Consider the following 17,315-nt stretch of genomic DNA (forward strand, 5'->3'; position numbering starts at 1 on the left):
GACCTGCCCTGCCATTTTGCAGTCTTTTCGTACAAAACCTTTCATTTAGAAAATTGCAAATGGAGGTGTGAACCTAAAGTATTACTTAGGAACATTAATTATGAAACATAATTATAAACACAAATGCCTACATTCATAATCATTTTACCACTTTACAATTGTACCAGAGACCTCCAACTGGATGTACTAATACTTGTAACATCCTGTGGTTGAATTCATTTAAATAGACTCCGGAAGAATTCAGCCATAAGCTGAATTTTACTTCAATTTGTCTGATAATTAAGATCCTTGTACTGGGTTTTAAACCTGAGATATTAGTGAACTGAATAATTTTGACCTAGACTCTAAATTTTAGTCCAGACTTCTTTTTCTTTTTCTATCGCAGACCTGCCCGCTGTTCTCTTGAGTGGCATCTGGCTTCTTCAGTCAGAAGGCAGTGCCCAGTCCCCATGGTGGATCACCCTCCCTTTGGTCTCTGTGCGGCTCCTTGGAGGACCCCAGCCTCTTCCTGTCCATTCCTGTTTCTGTGGCAGGTACAGGCTTTCCCGGAATTCGTCCTGTGAAGGTATTGAAACCGACCATTTCCTGCAGGGCCCCTGTTGGTACCCCAGGCACGGGGCTTCTCCAGAGAGCCCCCTTTAAGACCAAAGCTCCTTGCTCCTACCCAAGAGAGTGGTGGCCTCCTTACTTTGTAACGCTTGGAGTCTTCGAAGATAAATTGATCTGGATTTAAACTGTAGCTCTGACATTTTCTTGGTTTGTGACCTTGAATGTGTATCTTGACTTTATCTCAGCGTCTTCATTTGTCAAATGAGGACACAGCAGGTTGTGGTAAGGACTCGGATGACATACAGAGGGGAGCGTCTGGCTGAGCCAGAACTCAGTAAGCAGTGATTTGCGTTATTATTATTTTTTTTTAATTTTGTATCACTGTTTGTTTACTTTCTTCAAAGGTTTATATTGAATGTTCTAGAATCTAGGAGCTCTATTAGGTACTGAGGCTACAACTGTGAACAATCTAGTCTCTGTCCTTGGAGAGCTTATGGTTCAGTAAGAAAGTGAAAGTGAATATCGCTCACTCGCGTCCGACTCTTTGCGACCCCAGGGACTACACAGTCCCTGGAATTCTCCAGGCCAGAATACTGGATTGGGTAGCCTTTCCCTTCTCCACGGGATCTTCCCAACCCAGGGATCGAATCCAGGTCTGCCGCATTGCAGGTGGATTCTTTACCAGCTGAGCCACAAGGGAAGCTCCTTGTTCAGTGAGGAACGAGACAAAAAAAAGACATGCAATTCCCTGCCATTCAGTGAGAGGAAGGCTGAGACTTGGGTGAGCCGTGGGGCTTCTGGAACAAACAGGAGTGCTGTTATCCCAGCTGTATGAGCTTCCAGCAATAGCTTCCTGAGCAGGTGATGGTCCCAGTTTCCGAAGGAGAGACAAGAGTCTGACACGGGGAGGAGGGGAGAAGCCTTCTCAGCAGAGGTGGTAGCACACATGGGGGCCACAGAGGGATCAGGTGTGTTTGTGGGCTTTGCAAAGACCCTAGCACCACTGGAGAGCTGGGTGCAGGAAAGACTGAAGCCTTGTAAACGGATGGAGCACTCACTATTCAGTAACTTACCTTGTACGTCATCCAAAGAGTGAATGAGATTAAACAAGAAGGAAATGGGTCTCCTCTATTCTCCGTGAGGTGAAGAGTGAACAACACTGTACTTCTCTAAAGACAGATGTGAGTGCTGCTGGCGGTGGAATCGAGTCTGTAGAAGCCAACAAACCTGCCTTCTCCACCGTGCATTGATTTGGAATGAGTACATGTTTCTCAGACCTAGCTACAGAGAACAAAGCATGAAAACTAGGGTAAACCAGGCTGCTGCTGCTTCTTCTTTTTTTTTTTTTTTGTGAATGACAGCCAATAAGAGGAAAACAGAGCTATTAATAACAGGCTGGAGAGCTATCAGACCAAATCAAAGAGAAGATTATCTGTGGATAACTTGTGATTTGCGTGCGTGTGTGCTCAGCCATGTCCATCTCTTTGCTATTTTATGGACTGTGGTCCATAAGGCTTCTCTGTCCATGGGATTCTCCAGGCAAGAATACTGAAGTGGGTAGCTGTTTCCTCCTCCAGCGGATCTTCCTGACCCAGGGATCGAACCTGCATCTCCTGTCTCCTGCATTGCAGGCAGATTCTTTACCACTGAGCCACCAGGGATTCCCAACTTCTGATTTGCCTCAGTCTCTATTTTATAAATTGAAAATCAGCAGTCTTTCAAAGAATACGATACCCTTTCCTATTTACACAGTACACTTACTATTTTAAGAAATTGTCTCCACTGTGTTTGATTCTTGGTGGAATTTTATTTCATTATATGATCTTTTTTATGGGTTTTGGAGACTGAAGCAATAGGCAGCCTTCACTTATTTACACAAGAAAGTATAAAAAAGTCACACTGATAAGATTTTGTTGATAACTTTTTACATAAGTTGATTAAATTCTAGCCTAATGTGGCAAAACAGAATCGTCTAATATACATTAGGCCATTTGTTTAGCCCAAGAAAATTCACTCATCCAAGAAGTCCACTGATAGTACACTCATTTAATATAATTACCATATTATGCATAAAATAATGTGCTTAAAGACAGTTAGGCAACCTGCTTTAATCACTGCAGTGAGTTGTAAATGAAAAAAGTCCTGACTGTAATATTAAAAATATTGAGAGCATTTTGTACCCTGTCTGCTGTAATAAAAGGCAGCTTCTTCAGAAAGACATCAAAATATTTGGAAGTAAGAAGTCTTAAGAACTTTCAATTAAAAAGTCCCCTAGGTTGACCCATATTACACACTATAGGCCTATCTCGATGACAACAAATTAATGCTTGTGGAGTGTGTTGAATATCAGCTTGGTGGTTTGGGAGCCGCAGGAGGAGAAGGGGACGACAGAGGATGAGATGGCTGGATGGCTTCACTGACTCAATGGACATGAGTTTGAGTGAACTCCGGGAGTTGGTAATGGACAGGGAGGCCTGGTGTGCTGCAATTCATGGGGTCGCAAAGAGTTGGCCACAACTGAATGACTGAACTGAACTGAACTGAACTACCTTGCTGACCATCACGGCATTTGTTTGTTTATTGCCACATAATATATTCCATGGGAAAATCTCTTGACTGACTCTCAGTAAGATTCACACACTTATCTTTGACACCTTCCTTGCATTTGACCTTCAACAAATTCTCTAATGCCACGTGTGCAAATAAGGAATAAAAGAAAGAAGTAAATAAAAATTGTTGTGGTTGTTCAGTCACTAAGTCGTGTTCAACTCCTTGTGACCCCGTGGACTGTAGCCCATCAAGCTCTTCTGTCCATGGGATTTCCCAGGCAAGAATACTGGAGTGGGATTGCCACGCACTCCTCCAGGGGAATTTTCCCAACCCAGGGGAGATTTATAATTCGTAATTACCTTAGTGTTGCCCACAGTGTCTTGAGCATAGTAAATGCTCAAGAAGTAGTCATTGAATGAATGGATGAGTTCCTCAGTTGGTAGATGAAGGAAATGTCTTTGCATTTTATAAGACAGCTTGGTTGAATAGCTGAGAAATGTTCTGTTTATTGAATAGAGAGCATTACCACAGATAGTCAAGTGAATATAGCTGTATATTTTCTCTTTTGAAAATCTTTTTCTTGTCATCAGATTCTATTTGATTCATTAGGTAGGCCTACTCAGCAATGCCCTTCAAATCATAAACTTGAATCTTCTGTAGTGAGAGTGTCTAAAGGTTGGATCCAGATCTCAGGTGTGTTAGATAAGCCTGAGTCATGGTATTTTTGAGACATTTACAAATGGAGAATCTCCATGTCCAAATTTCTAGCTTCTCATGAATACTGCAAGATCTGGGCCCGTATTTCTGTGTGTCAGTAATATCTGGAGTCAAGTAACATCTTCCCCTCCTAGATATCATGCATAGCCCATTTTTCTCCCTTCTCACCAGTTCTTCTACCTGCAAAATGTAGCCTAGTGTCAGTCGACCTTAATTATCCTGTTTGCATTATTATTTTTCTGAAAGTAGAGAAATATTCCTATGGGCCCAGATTGACTGCATAAGCTGTGTGTTGCCATAAAAATGGGAGAGAGCAAGCTTTTGTGTGGAAGTGAATAGCCTCTCATCAACTGACATGAAAATAAAGTGGATCTGGGGGAAAAGGCTATAATATACCTGCTTCCATTGTTCACCTGACTTGCTTAATCCCTATAGGCGTTTGCATTTTCATTCTTGCTTTACAAATATTAATGATGAAAGGAAGAGAAAACCAGCTCTGTTTGTGATACAACGATGGGGTTAGAAATGACATGAGCTGGTGCCGGCGTCCAGCCCCGGTGGATCCAGGGCAATTCGAAGTGGGGACGACGTGGTGAGGAAAAACTTATTTATTTAGAAATATAAAAGAGAGATTAGGAAAGAATAGTGTAGTAGGGAAATTTGGTGGAGAAAAGAGGCTGAATAACTTGGTTTATGGGGAAAGCTAATAAAATCTCAGGACAAGAGATTTGCACCATCTATGTTGGGCCACCAGCGCCTGTTTGAATAGTGGAGGGTGCCCCACCTTAGGCTCCCTCTCTCACGGATCTTAGAAGCCAGGGCAACTAAGTAGACGTGGTGAGCCTCCCCGCTCCAGATGGGAATTCAGCCTGAAAAGGAGAGGGAGGGAGAGGGAGAAAGAAAGAAAGAGAGACACGGGGGGAGCCAGATTTCCAAGAAACTAGTTCAAGAGACTAGTTGGAGAAACTGGTCCATCCTTTATTGTCCAAAAACGCCTTTTATACTTTTTATTGTACATAGAGATCAATGGATGATACAAAATTATGCAGTGTCAGCGGCCCTGACTCTTATCGAGATCAGGCTTTTTCTCTGCATACTTAGTTGTATACACAAGTCTTAGGTGATTTACATCATCTTCTGGCCAGAAGGGGACAACAGAAGATGAGATGGCTGGATGGCATCACTGACTTGATGGATGTGAGTCTGAGTGAACTCTGGGAGTTGGTGATGGACAGGGATGCCTGGCGTGCTGCAATTCATGGGGTTACAAAGAGTCAGACATGACTGAATGACTAAATTGAACTGAACTGAACTGGCCAGAAGGCCAATTAACATTTTACGGCCCTTTTCTGATAAGGGTTTGTTAACCAGAAGACTTATTTGTCTTAAAAGTGTTGTTCTTTCCAAAGTCTGGTGCCACTCTCAGAAAGCACTAAATAAAGTTACATTCTTACACAGCAAGGACATAGCAATTTATAACAATGAAAGAAGTACAGTGATTTATAACAGAGAAAAGTAATTAACTCAAAAGTCTAGTGTTGCTAACATCAAAACTACTATATTCCTTTTTCCATATCCCAATTACATTGAATAATATCCTTCAGGTGCCTAAAATATAAAGAATATGGAGGCCTGGCAGCAGTCATTGACTCAACAGTGAAACCCATCACCAATACAATTTTTAGCTTTTTAGAAAAGGCTCTGTATCTCTAAGATGCTCTAAGCTTCGTGCCTCTCGCGGTTGGGGGCCGTAAACAATTCACAGGTTGTAAAAAGTCCGGGCAGACTGGTTAGGTAAGTTAGAAAGCCATCAAAGGCGTTTAAACCGAGACCTTCTTTTATATGCAGGAGACTGTTAACTGAAGCCCTAAGTTAATTCCTTTTAGAGGCAGAAGAGTGGAAAGCACAGTACAATAAGGCAGGCAGACTCTGGGTTTTGGGGGTAGATGTTCAGGAAAACCCAGGGGGAACCCCTGAAGCCTGACTCGCCTTGCCCATCAGGCCTCTTCGCATGACCTTGTCATGGGTGGGATCTCCCGTGCTGGCTCCCGGCAAGCTGGAAAAATCTGGGAAAGTGTAGATAGCAGGAGAGAGGAAGAAAAGAGCTGTGTCCAGCTCAAATCTCACTTTTGTTCTCTACCTGCTTCTTTCCAGGTATTGTTGCTTTGCTTCTTAATTATTCTCTTTCTTGCTCTCATTCTCGACTTGTAACTGTTCTTATTGTTCCCATCTTCTCCCCAGAAATATTTCATCCACAACCAAAATTGGATGAACTCATAAAGAAATGAACTCTAACACCAACAACGCCACTAATGATGACAAGAGCTGACGTCTATTGTGTTCCTCTCTGCCTGCCCACTGAGAATGGACATGCAAAAAAATAAAATAAAATAACTTTATGATTAAAAAAAAATAAGCTAGATTTAAGCCTCACAATAGTTACTTACAGTAACCCTGCTATCCCCATTCTACAGATGACATGACTGTAACTTAGAATGGTTAAATAATTTCCTCCAGGTAATAAAAGAAGAACCAGTATTCAAAGGAGGGTGGCATCACTGTCCTGTGCATGCCCTTTCACCTGGACTTGCTTCTGTTCAGGTCCGTTCAGTCACTCGGTCGCATCTGACTCTTTGCGACCCGTGGCCGGCAGCACGCCAGGCTTGCTTAGTAGTTGGTTATTCAACTCAACTAGATCATTAACTCATGCTTAAAAAAAATGATAACCATATCAGTTTGTTTCAGAGTTCATTGATCCTGAAGTATAATTTACAAAATAAAACCCTCTTACTATAATTTAAGCTATGGTTGGTCTTTACATTCCCAAACTGACGCATGGAAAGATTTTGAAATTTCAGTGCTTTTATTGAGTAGTTTTATAATATGTATGTATACAAACATATTTTACATAAAATGTGTTGTCTATAATATATAATATATATAAAATTCCGGTATGTATGAGATACTTTTTATATATACAAACTTAATCGATGTATGCTGTTTATTTCCTAGTGAGCATATTTATCTGTTCATTTGTTTATTTGTTCAGAGTGGTACCATATAGACAAGCTCATGTTGTTGGGTGGCATACCTTGGATAACTTGCATTATGAATGGGTTATGATTCAGTCAACCCTGAACACAAAATCTGACTCTGCCACTTACCAGCTGTAAGACCTTGTTCAAGTTTTTGTTTGAAAAATAAAATGGAAATATATACAAAAGGCTGTTCTCTATTCTTGAGTGTGCTTTGATAGCTTGTGTCTTTTAAGAAATTTGTCGGTTTCATCTAAGTTGTCATATTTATAAGCATAATGTTTTTTTTAATAATATTCTTTTCTCTATTTCATTAATTTCCACATGGATATTTGTTATTTTCTTTGGTTTTCGTACTTTGGTTTGCACCTTCTATTCTTTTTCTAGTTTCTTTTCTTTTTTTACATTAATGACGTTTTATTTCAATACTTGTTTTTCTAACAGAAGCTGAGGTCATTGACTTTACATATTTCATCTTCTTTTCTAAAAGTGAGATTATTGCTATAAACTTTCTTCTAAGGACTACTGTGGTTGTATACCACATATTTTGATATATTTTTCTTCACTCGGTTAAAATCCTTAAACATTTTTCTTTTGATTTGTTCTTTGACACGTGTTTTGTTTAGTCTCCAAATATTTTGAGGTTTTCCCGATATTTTCCTGTTATCAATTTCTAGTTTAATTTCATGTTGCCCGGTAGCATACCTTGTATAACTTGAATTGTTTTAAATTTTCTGAGACTTGTTTCACGGCCCAGAATATGGTCTGTTTGGTAAATGTCCTGCATACGCATTAAAGAATGTGCATGCTCTTGGCGGCTGCAGCATTCTGTAAATGTCAACCAGGTCAGTCGGCTGATAGTGTCGTTTGCGTCAATTGACTGATAATACCATCCTCGTTTTCTGCAGCTTTACTGATTATTTTTTTTTGGTCTACTTGTTCTGTCAGTTATTGAGGTAATGGCATTGAAATCTCTGACTATTGTTGTGGATTTCTCTAATCCTTCCTGCTTCCCAGGTGGTGCTAGTGGTAAGGAACCCGCCTGCCAGTGCAGGAGACGTGAGAGACGCAGGTTCGATCCCTGGGTCGGGAAGATCCCCTGGAGGAGGGCATGGCAACCCACTCCAGTATTCTTGCCTGGAGAGCGCCATGGACAGAGGAGCCTGGTGGGCTACAGTCTATAGGGTCACAAAGAGTCAGACACGACTGAAGTGACTTAGCACAGACGCATGCAATCCTTACCGCAGTTCTATCAGGCTTTTCTTCTTGTACTTTGAAGTTTTGTTCTTAGGGGCATAAATATTTAGGATCATGTCCTCTTGACAAACTGACCCCTCTATCAATAGGAAGTGACTTCATTTATAATTTGCAAGTTTCTGTGCTCTGAAATCTACTTTGTCGATATTAACTTAGCCTCTCTAGATTATTCTGATTAATTTAGCATTACTTATCTTTTCCCATTCTTTGACTTTCCCTCTATTTGTATCTTCATATTTAAAATATATTTCTTACAGTCAGCATATACTATTGTGTAGCTTTTTTATTAATTCTCACAATTTTTGCCTTTTAATTTCCTTGCCTTTAAATATTACTATGCTATGGTTGTTTTTCAATTTTTCTCTTTTTAAAAGTCTTGTTGGGGTTAGTATTTTTTGTAACTTTATTTTATCTCATTTAATAGCTCTAAATTTTTGCTGTGTTGTCTTAATCACCTTAATGTTTATAGTATACATTTTTATGCTATAAATTTTATGCTAATTTATCATATTGAAACTTTAAAAGATATTATATGATTTATGTAAGAATATAGACATTCTTTCCTAACTTTTGTGTTCTGTATCATAACCTTTACTTTTTTATGTTATAAGCCTCATAATACATTTTTATTGTATTTGCTTCAGTCATTTATCTTTTACAGAGACTAAAATCATAAGAAAAAATGTTGTTATAAAACCCAAATATTTACCATCTTTGATGGTTTCATTCCTTTCTGTAGTTCTAGATTTTCATCTGGTATCCTGTTCCTTCTGCTTCAATGACTTTCTTCAATTTTTCTTGAAATGCAGGTCTGCTGGTTATTAATTCTTTCATATGTCTGAAACAGTCTTTCTCTTTACTTTTGAAAAACATGTTTGCTAGGTAAAGATGTCAGGTTTTATATGAAATATATATTTTGTTCTCTGACTGCTTTTAAGATTCTCTCTTCATTAGTCGTTTTAAACAATCTGATTGCTCTTTGCTTCTGTGTGGTTTTCTTTATGTTTCTTGGGCTTGAGGTTTGTGAAGCTTTTTGGATCTGGTGAGTTATAGTTTTCATCAACTCTGGAAAACTTTCTGGCACTATTTCTTCTTCTTCCCTTCTTACCCTTTGTCCACTGAAGATTCCACTTGCACCTGTATTAGGTTGTTAGAAGTTATCCATCAACTGACTTCAAAAATTGATGCTCTGTCAATTTTTTTGGTCCCTTTTCATTGGATTCTTCCTATTTTTGTGTCTTCAAGTACATTAATCTTTTGTTCTGCAGTGTCTAACTTGCCATGAATTCTTCCCACGGCCTTTTCCTTCATATACATGCTAGTTTTCTGGAGTCCAATATGGATTTGTTTATATCTCCCACGTATCTACTTAACATGTCCATTCTTTCCTCTAACTTCATGAGCACATATATGGTTATAATAATTGTTTTGATATCATTGTTTACTAATTCTATCATGTGAATCATTCTGAGTCAGTTTCAGTTGGTCATAGGTCTTACTTTCCTGCTTCCTTATATATCTGTCATTGTGAGTTTAACTTGCTGAATGCTAAATATTTTTGGATTCCTATTAATGTGATGTAGCTTTGTTCTGGAACACAGTCACGTTACTTGAAAAGAGTTTGGTCCTTTTAGATTTGGCTTTTAAGCTTCATTAGAGAGAACCAGGGCAGCATTTCATTGAGGGATAATTTTACTCTATTGAGCCAAACCCTTCTGAGTACCCTACCCAGGGACCTACAGTTTATGAGGCTTCTACCCAGACTGGTGGCGACAGGCGAATCTGCATCCATGCGTGCTCCCTGCACACGCTCACTAAACTCAGGTGCTTCTTGCCCCAGGCTCAGGTGGTTTCCTCACACTTGAGCCACCCAGAAAGCAGCTGAACACTCTGGAGGAGCCGCTGCTCATCTCCAGAGCTCTCTGTCTGTAGAGGTGGAGCTATCTCTTTGGTACTCTTCCCCTTGCATTCCAGCCATCTTAGCTTCCCTGGGCTCCTTGCTCTGTCTTCTCAACTCAGGGAGACCCCTGGGTTCTTCCTCTTTGGCCCACTGGCTACAGACTTTCTCTGGGCAGTGAGTGGAGGCAATGGCAGGTTTTACTTTATTAATTTCATGCCTCTTCTTGTTGTTGTTCTATGTTTACAACCTCTAGAAGGTTATCAGAAAAAACAGAGATTTTGATTAATTGTATCTAGTCCTTTGAAGGTCTTCACTGTTCCTTCACCCATTTAGGTCCCAAGTTTTTCTATAGCTTATCCTCCAACGCACACACTCATGTACACACACTTGGACATTCACGCGCAGTGTTAGTGCTCAGGCCTTCAAAGATGGGCTACCACATGTACTTCTGTGAGCTGCTTTCTCAACAATTATTTTCTGTCCATAGTCTCTTCTGAAATAAGAGCCAATGTAACACCATTTCTTCAGCAAAGTCACAACTAATTGAGTCAGAATTTTGTAGACCAGGCTTTCATCCAGAACTGCATACGATCTTTCTGTGACTAGCTTTAGTTTGTAGATTCTCTAAACTTCTAGATGAAGAGGGTCATCTATATCAGATCCTCTCTCTATATGGATCTCTTCCTTTCTCCATTTTGAAAGGCACACAGAAGACTAGGTGGACAAAGGGTTAGTTTCAAGTTTTAACAAAATCTGGCCAAAGCTTAATTAAGCCCAGTCTAAAGATTCTCTGAGAGGTCCGGAGAACCAGGAACTTCATTCATCCTATCTGAGTGGTGATTCAGCATCTCACACAGTGGGGGACTGAGGAATGTCTGGATTGGTAACATGAAAGAGGCTTCTAACCTGCTGAACAAAATATCCCAGTGTATCATGTCCCGAGGATAAATGTTGACGTCTGTGATTGAAGCGTGGAACCACTCGCTTCCTAAAAGTGAACTTCAAACTAGCTCTTTAATTAGCCAAGTATTCAGCCTTGAGCAAAGCGCTTTACCTGGGCTAGTTTCTGTTCATCTTTTAATAAAGGAAAGACCATGACAACTTGATTTCTGAGATTTTTTTTCTAGCCCCCAAAGTTGTTATTGCTTAGTTTTGCTGTAATACTGGGAAAATAGCTCTGAGAATGGAATAGTATGTTTTATTCAATGAATTCTATGAAGCACAAGACTAAAACCATGTGAACTCGTATACTGGGTCCATGCAACAGCAGCAACAAATCCAGATAACTGGCAAAAATCTAAGTTAGTGTAGTTTTCATGTCGTACGGAGGCTAATTCACGTAGCAAATGTTTCACTCGTTGAGATATTTTTTCAGAATTGAAAATATAAAATCACTGCCATTTATCCCTATTAGCATCTCAGATTCAGCATCGCATTAATTTGTTTCATCACATTTAGCAATTTCAATAAAAATAAAGACTATAGTCCCCCTCCCAAATCACTTAGATCGTCTTCCTATGATTTTTTTAGGAAAAGACTTTGCTTTCCTGTGTGGATTATCTTCAGAATCCTTAATCTAGGCATTGTTTCTTTGACAATCCAAATCATGGAAATTATTAGCACAGCTAGCCATTTGCTTTCTAATTACCTATGCTGTGGCCAATCCCATCGGTGCTTAGACAACTGTGAAGGAGTTATTTACATCTCTGAAAGCTGTATGGAATCTTACACAGCTGAAGGTAAATCATTCCTGGCAACAGAATTTTAAACTCATACTTAAAAAACTGCCCAAAAAAACTTTAAGGGTAAGCCTTATTATTGTTCTAAAATTTTATTTTTATGAGATTTGAGTTTTTTTCATTTGTTAAAGGGTCTTTTTTTTTTTTTTAAAGAGGTTAAGTTCAGTGAGTAGCAAGCACTTAAAGTTACAGATTTTATGTTTTCAGTGACATGGAACATATTATTTAATTGAAAATAATATACTTGTATCTTTAGGCGTATATATATTTCTGGTCATTTCATAGCTGGTCTTGTGTTAATAGGAAACATAGAATGTTTACATTCAAGAGAAATAAAAATCAGGTCTTTTTAATGCTTGGATTGAAGGTCATTTTGAAGATTGAAGGTTCCAATAGCATTTCATCTAGTAATAAAATTCAGATTCCTTTACAAAATGCTGTAAAGCATAGTTCATAAATTAAATTTAAAAACCAAAGGATTGTAGAGTGATTCAGTATAATCAAATCGGTTTTGCTGTAACTAGGTGAGACTAAACTGTGATTTAATTGTTCTTTGTAGAGTTACTATTCAAAATACTAAGTTCTGATTTATCTAGTGTTTTGTGAAAGCAAAATCCATGCTGTTTTCGTATCTCATTCTCTCGGAAGCACCATAAAGAATTGAGGAGGTCTTGCTGATGAATTAGCACTTGTAAATGTGGATAATCCTGACAGTAACAAGAAAATGGACCTAAATGCGCACACCCCCGCCTCAGTTCAAATCCTCTCACTCATCAGTACAGAGCCGCCTCCAATATGAAACCCACCCTGCCTACCCAGGCACGGTCAGCCATTCACCTTTTGTATTGTAAGGAAATAATTTCAGTATCTTTATTTTGACAAGCAATCATATTTGCTGCCCAGTGACATCCTCCCAGTCATCAACAGTTGACCCTTGTTATTCTTCTCTTTATGTGTGTCTACAAAGTTTAGGTCTATTTTTTTTTTTTTTATAAATATCACCCTCTTCCTAATCAGAATTCCACACAGTGAATTAATTCCCTCATTAAAAAGCACCTTCACTGTGTCAGGAGCTGTCCTAGGCTGGAGGTCCCAGTGAATGATGCAAATGGAATTGCTTATTCTCCTGGAGCTTACATACTAACTGGAGGAGACAAAAAATAAATAATAACGTCAATAAGTGAATCACACAGTTTGTGGGGCTTCTCTAGTGGCACTAATGATAAAGAACCTCCCTGCCCATGTCGGAGACACAGGAGATGCAGGTTCAATCCCTGGGTCTGGAAGATCTCCTGGAGGAGGAAATAGCAGCGCACTCCAGTATTCTCGCTTGGAGAAGCCCCTGGACAGAGGAGCCTGGAGGGTTACAGTTCAAGGCGCTGCAGAGTCAGACATGACTGAGCACATAGTGTTGGGAGGTGCTGATGGCCGTAGGAGGACAAAATGGTGCAGCGTAAAAAGGATCAGAAGGACTTGTGGATGTAAGGGTAGAACTCTTTCCCGTTACTCCTGATGTTGCCTTTCACGTGATAGGAGCTCAGTGAGTGTGAACCCTGGCCCTGCTCCTCAGTCACTCTGTCCCAGAGGTAATGGCCTGATTCATTCTGTTAGTGAAGTTGGGAAAGATTAACTGGGTTGCTTATGGTAGCATCGTCCAGGTCCATGAGGACAAGAAGGAAACCTTATACTTCTTGGTATATACACTGGTATATACATGCTCAATAATTGTTGTCCCAATTAACACATCATGCTGCTTTTATCTCAGTCTCAAAGTCCAAAAGAAATTTAGTCACTATGTTTTCCCCGTAGTCAAAACAGGGTTATCAATGCATTCGTTGTTGTGACGTTTCAAATTTACTCAAGTGGAGCTCAGCATCTGGAAAGCAAAAAATTAAAGTCTTGCTTTGCACTGTCCAATAAGAGCTAAGGACATGTTGAACCAAGGTGATTTGGAAAGTGACCTGTGTTGCCAAGATGGTCTCATAGCAAGAGCGCAGGGAGGCAAAGTCTAGCAGGAAAGCGGGAGACTCAGTACTGAGAAAGAGCAATAACATATCCACGAGGGCAGATGGTATTTTAAACAGTAGATCCGAATCTGCTTCAAGCCCACAGATGTTTCCCACCGGGGCTGGAAGGACGCGTAGCCGTAGGACTTGCATTCTTGCTGTTGTCTGTCTGGCTGAGCACAGCACCCCTCCAGGAGCTGCTGTCCCAGGCCCCGCTGTGCCTTGCCGTGCCCCTGTTTACAGCCCTGCAATGGGCTAGCTTTGCAGGAAGAAAGCACCCATATGGTTTGCTTATCATTCTCAAATTATATAGTTACTCATCCGTTTCCTTGACAAGAGTGTAAGCACCCAAGGGCAGGCACATTCTCTTGCTTACCTTTGCACGCTTTTGAATACACAGTGCAGTGCCAGGTATACAGCAGGTGCTCAATAAATGTTCATTTAGTGAACAAAAGTTTTCAGGGTCTGTTTGAACCCCTAGACCTGTGCTTCCAACACACTGGTCAATACCCACATGTGACTAATGGGCATATAGGCACACATGCTTGACATAGCTAAATGTGGTTAGTCCAAATTATAAAATATTGATATATTATAAAATATACACCAGACTTGGACGAGTTTCCATCCAAGAAAGAATACAAACACCTCATTAATTCCTATATTGGTAACATGCTAAAATAGTAACACTTGGGATATATTGAATAATGCAATATAGTAATAATATTAATTCTGCTTGCTTCTTTTTGATTTTTAATTTGACTATGAAAAATGTTAAATTTGTATGTGGCTGTCATTGGTGACTTATATTAGATTTTTGGTTTTTTTTGGACAATGCTGGATAGGACTTGAGTTAAGGTAGCCAATAACACACAAGTAAGCCCTGTGACAATGAAATGCACAGGCTTTATTGTCACTGGAGTTGGCGTGGCACGTTGAAAACTGCCATGGCGCAGAAAGACTGTTTGCACTCCAATAACAGCAGTGACTGAGGGTTGCAGTGGTAGCTGCTGTATAGACTCCTGCTCACCTGAGGGGTAAATTGCCTTCCATTAATCAGCATGGATAGTTTCCCCTTTCTGAAGCTGCCTTCAGATACGCTTCAACTTTGTGGTGCTTTGGAGGTATCTGATGTTAGGCTGTGAAGGAACTCAGATTTTTCAGGAGCAGTTTGAGCAAACTTGATTGTGAGACTCCGGAAGAAACATGTGGGCAGGCAAACAAGTATATCTGGGTGCTGTATTGCTACCAAAACCCGACACATCTAACTTGTCACACTATTTGAGAATATATTAAAATCAAGTATTGTATCATTTACAATACAGTAAAATCAAGTATGAATTCAGTTCAGTTCAGTTCAGTCGCTCAGTCATGTCCGAGTCTTTGCGACCCCATGAATACGTTCAAATAATTTTAGAAATGTAAAAAAGAAAACTATTCTTTACACTAAAAAAAATCCAATTTTACCTTATGGAATTGACTTATTAGAAAACAATTGTGTTAAATTAACTTTTAAAGATTAGACCAGCTTGGATCAAAACCAAAATAATATAATAGCTGCATACCTGATTAAAGTTGTTTTGCTAAATTATAGCAATAGGTGGGCAATTTCCCCACCAATTGTTATAGTTTCACCTGAATTTTGTAATATATGCCATATAGGAGCATCTTCCTCATAATTTTATGATGTTTTGAAAAAACTTTCTCAAATATAATTCAGTACTCATTTCTTTAGCAGACCAATTCCAATTACCACAATGAATTATATTATTGAAAATATTTTTAAGTATTACGAATATCTACCACTAAAAGCCTTGTCTTTTGTAGATAGATGATTTAGTTGTCTTTTACAAGAAATGCAATACTGCATCAGCCCTCCTGAATTCAAATTCTAAACTGATAAAATCCTATAACAATAGCTGCATACCATAAAATAAGCCAATATTTTCTGAATAAGAGCCTAATTATCAAGAATAATGATGGAACATTTCCTAAACATTCACATTACACATGAAAAGGTAAATCAGCTTCCAGTATAGAAAATCTGTACTTACAGGTTTTTTTTTTTAATGTTATTTTCAGTGTATTTGAGTGATTATCCATTACATTATGCTTGTTATTTAAGCCATAGTAACTTTTAATAAACTTTTGCTTGGTTGAATCATGAGAAAAGATAGAGGGCCTAACCTATACAATACTTTGTGTTTCTTTTCTTTTCCTCTTAATTTCCTTCTTTCCCTCTTGTTAAACAAACAAGACATAAAAGATGGCCATCACTGGATGAGAAGCATTAGGTGGTAATCTAGGAAGATCTGGAGACAGGACTGAAATGCCCCCAAGACCACAGCCAGCAGCAATTTAACCAGCCAGCACACCTTCCAAGGGCCACGCGGTCAGACTGCCCATGGTCTCAGAATAGCTAGCTTCTTCTTCTTTTTTATTTTTTTCAAGTTTCTACTTTGTATTGGGGTATAGCCAGTTAACAAGGTTGTCACAGTTTCATGTGAACAAGGAAGAGACTTAGCCATACATATACATGTATCCATTCTCCCCCAAACTCCCTTCCCATCCAGGTTGCCACAGAACGAATTCCATGTGTCTGAATGGCTAACTTCATTGCCTGTTTCTTTCAAATTTGATAGTATCTTTTTTAAGAATAGTGTTTAAAGAGGGATGGCCTAGCTGTAATTTGCTCCTCAATCATTTACTATGCTCGGGATAGGGAGGGCATAGGGAGAGGGAAAGGAAGACATGAGAAGTGACAGGATTGGGAAAAATCTGCTGCTGAAAGTCCCAAAGGCTCTGATCTGTTTGCTTTAGTAGGGTCGAGTAGAACTAGTGAGCAAAGGACGGATGCCAGACTCTTTCTCTGACTTGCTACACGCAGCATCTGTTTATTCCAATCAGTAGCATTCCTAAGAGCATGTCTCTGGACTGCTCTCTTTAGAGAAGAACGGTTTATTAACCCAATGTCTGGCTGCGCTGTTACTGCTCTTTGCTACCCACCCCTTGTAGGCAACTGTTGTAAAATGATGGGGATGACCTTCTATTTTGTTATACAGGCCTGGGTGTGGATGTTCATATTTCTCTTGCATAGAGAAATGCTAATGTACTCGCCATACTTTTGGAAGTACTGAATTCTTTCTAGTTCCTCGCCCCACAGCATCTGATTTGGAGTATAATAATAGGACCTCCAGGTGGCTCAGTGGTAAAGAATCTGCCTGCAATGCAGAAGACCCGGGTTCGATCCCTGGATCAGGAACATCTCCTGAGAAGGAAATGGCAACCCACTCCAGGATTCTTGACTTGAAAAATTCCATGGACAGAGGAGCCTGGTGGGCTACAGTTCATGGGGTCGCAGAGAGTCAGACACGACTTAGTGCTGAAACAGCAATATGGCATTCGGCAAGATTATTCCGTTTTCCACAGGCTTTTCCCATTCTGTTTCCCTTTGTTTTCTTGATATTTTTACTATATCTGTGTCACCAAAGCATACAGCCATTACATATCATCTTTTCTCCTTATAACTATCAGTCTTACTTTGACAGAGAAATATATACCT

At 39.6% G+C, this 17,315-nt stretch overlaps 1 protein-coding gene across 2 annotated transcripts in view; it reads left to right on the top strand.

The window, feature by feature from the left end:
• Positions 1 to 17,315, top strand: part of PACRG (parkin coregulated) — a 536,574-nt gene that overhangs the window by 225,485 nt on the left and 293,774 nt on the right. The window lies entirely within an intron of this gene.

Source organism: Ovis canadensis, chromosome 8 (assembly GCF_042477335.2).
Source record: "Ovis canadensis isolate MfBH-ARS-UI-01 breed Bighorn chromosome 8, ARS-UI_OviCan_v2, whole genome shotgun sequence".
NCBI lineage: Eukaryota > Metazoa > Chordata > Mammalia > Artiodactyla > Bovidae > Ovis > Ovis canadensis.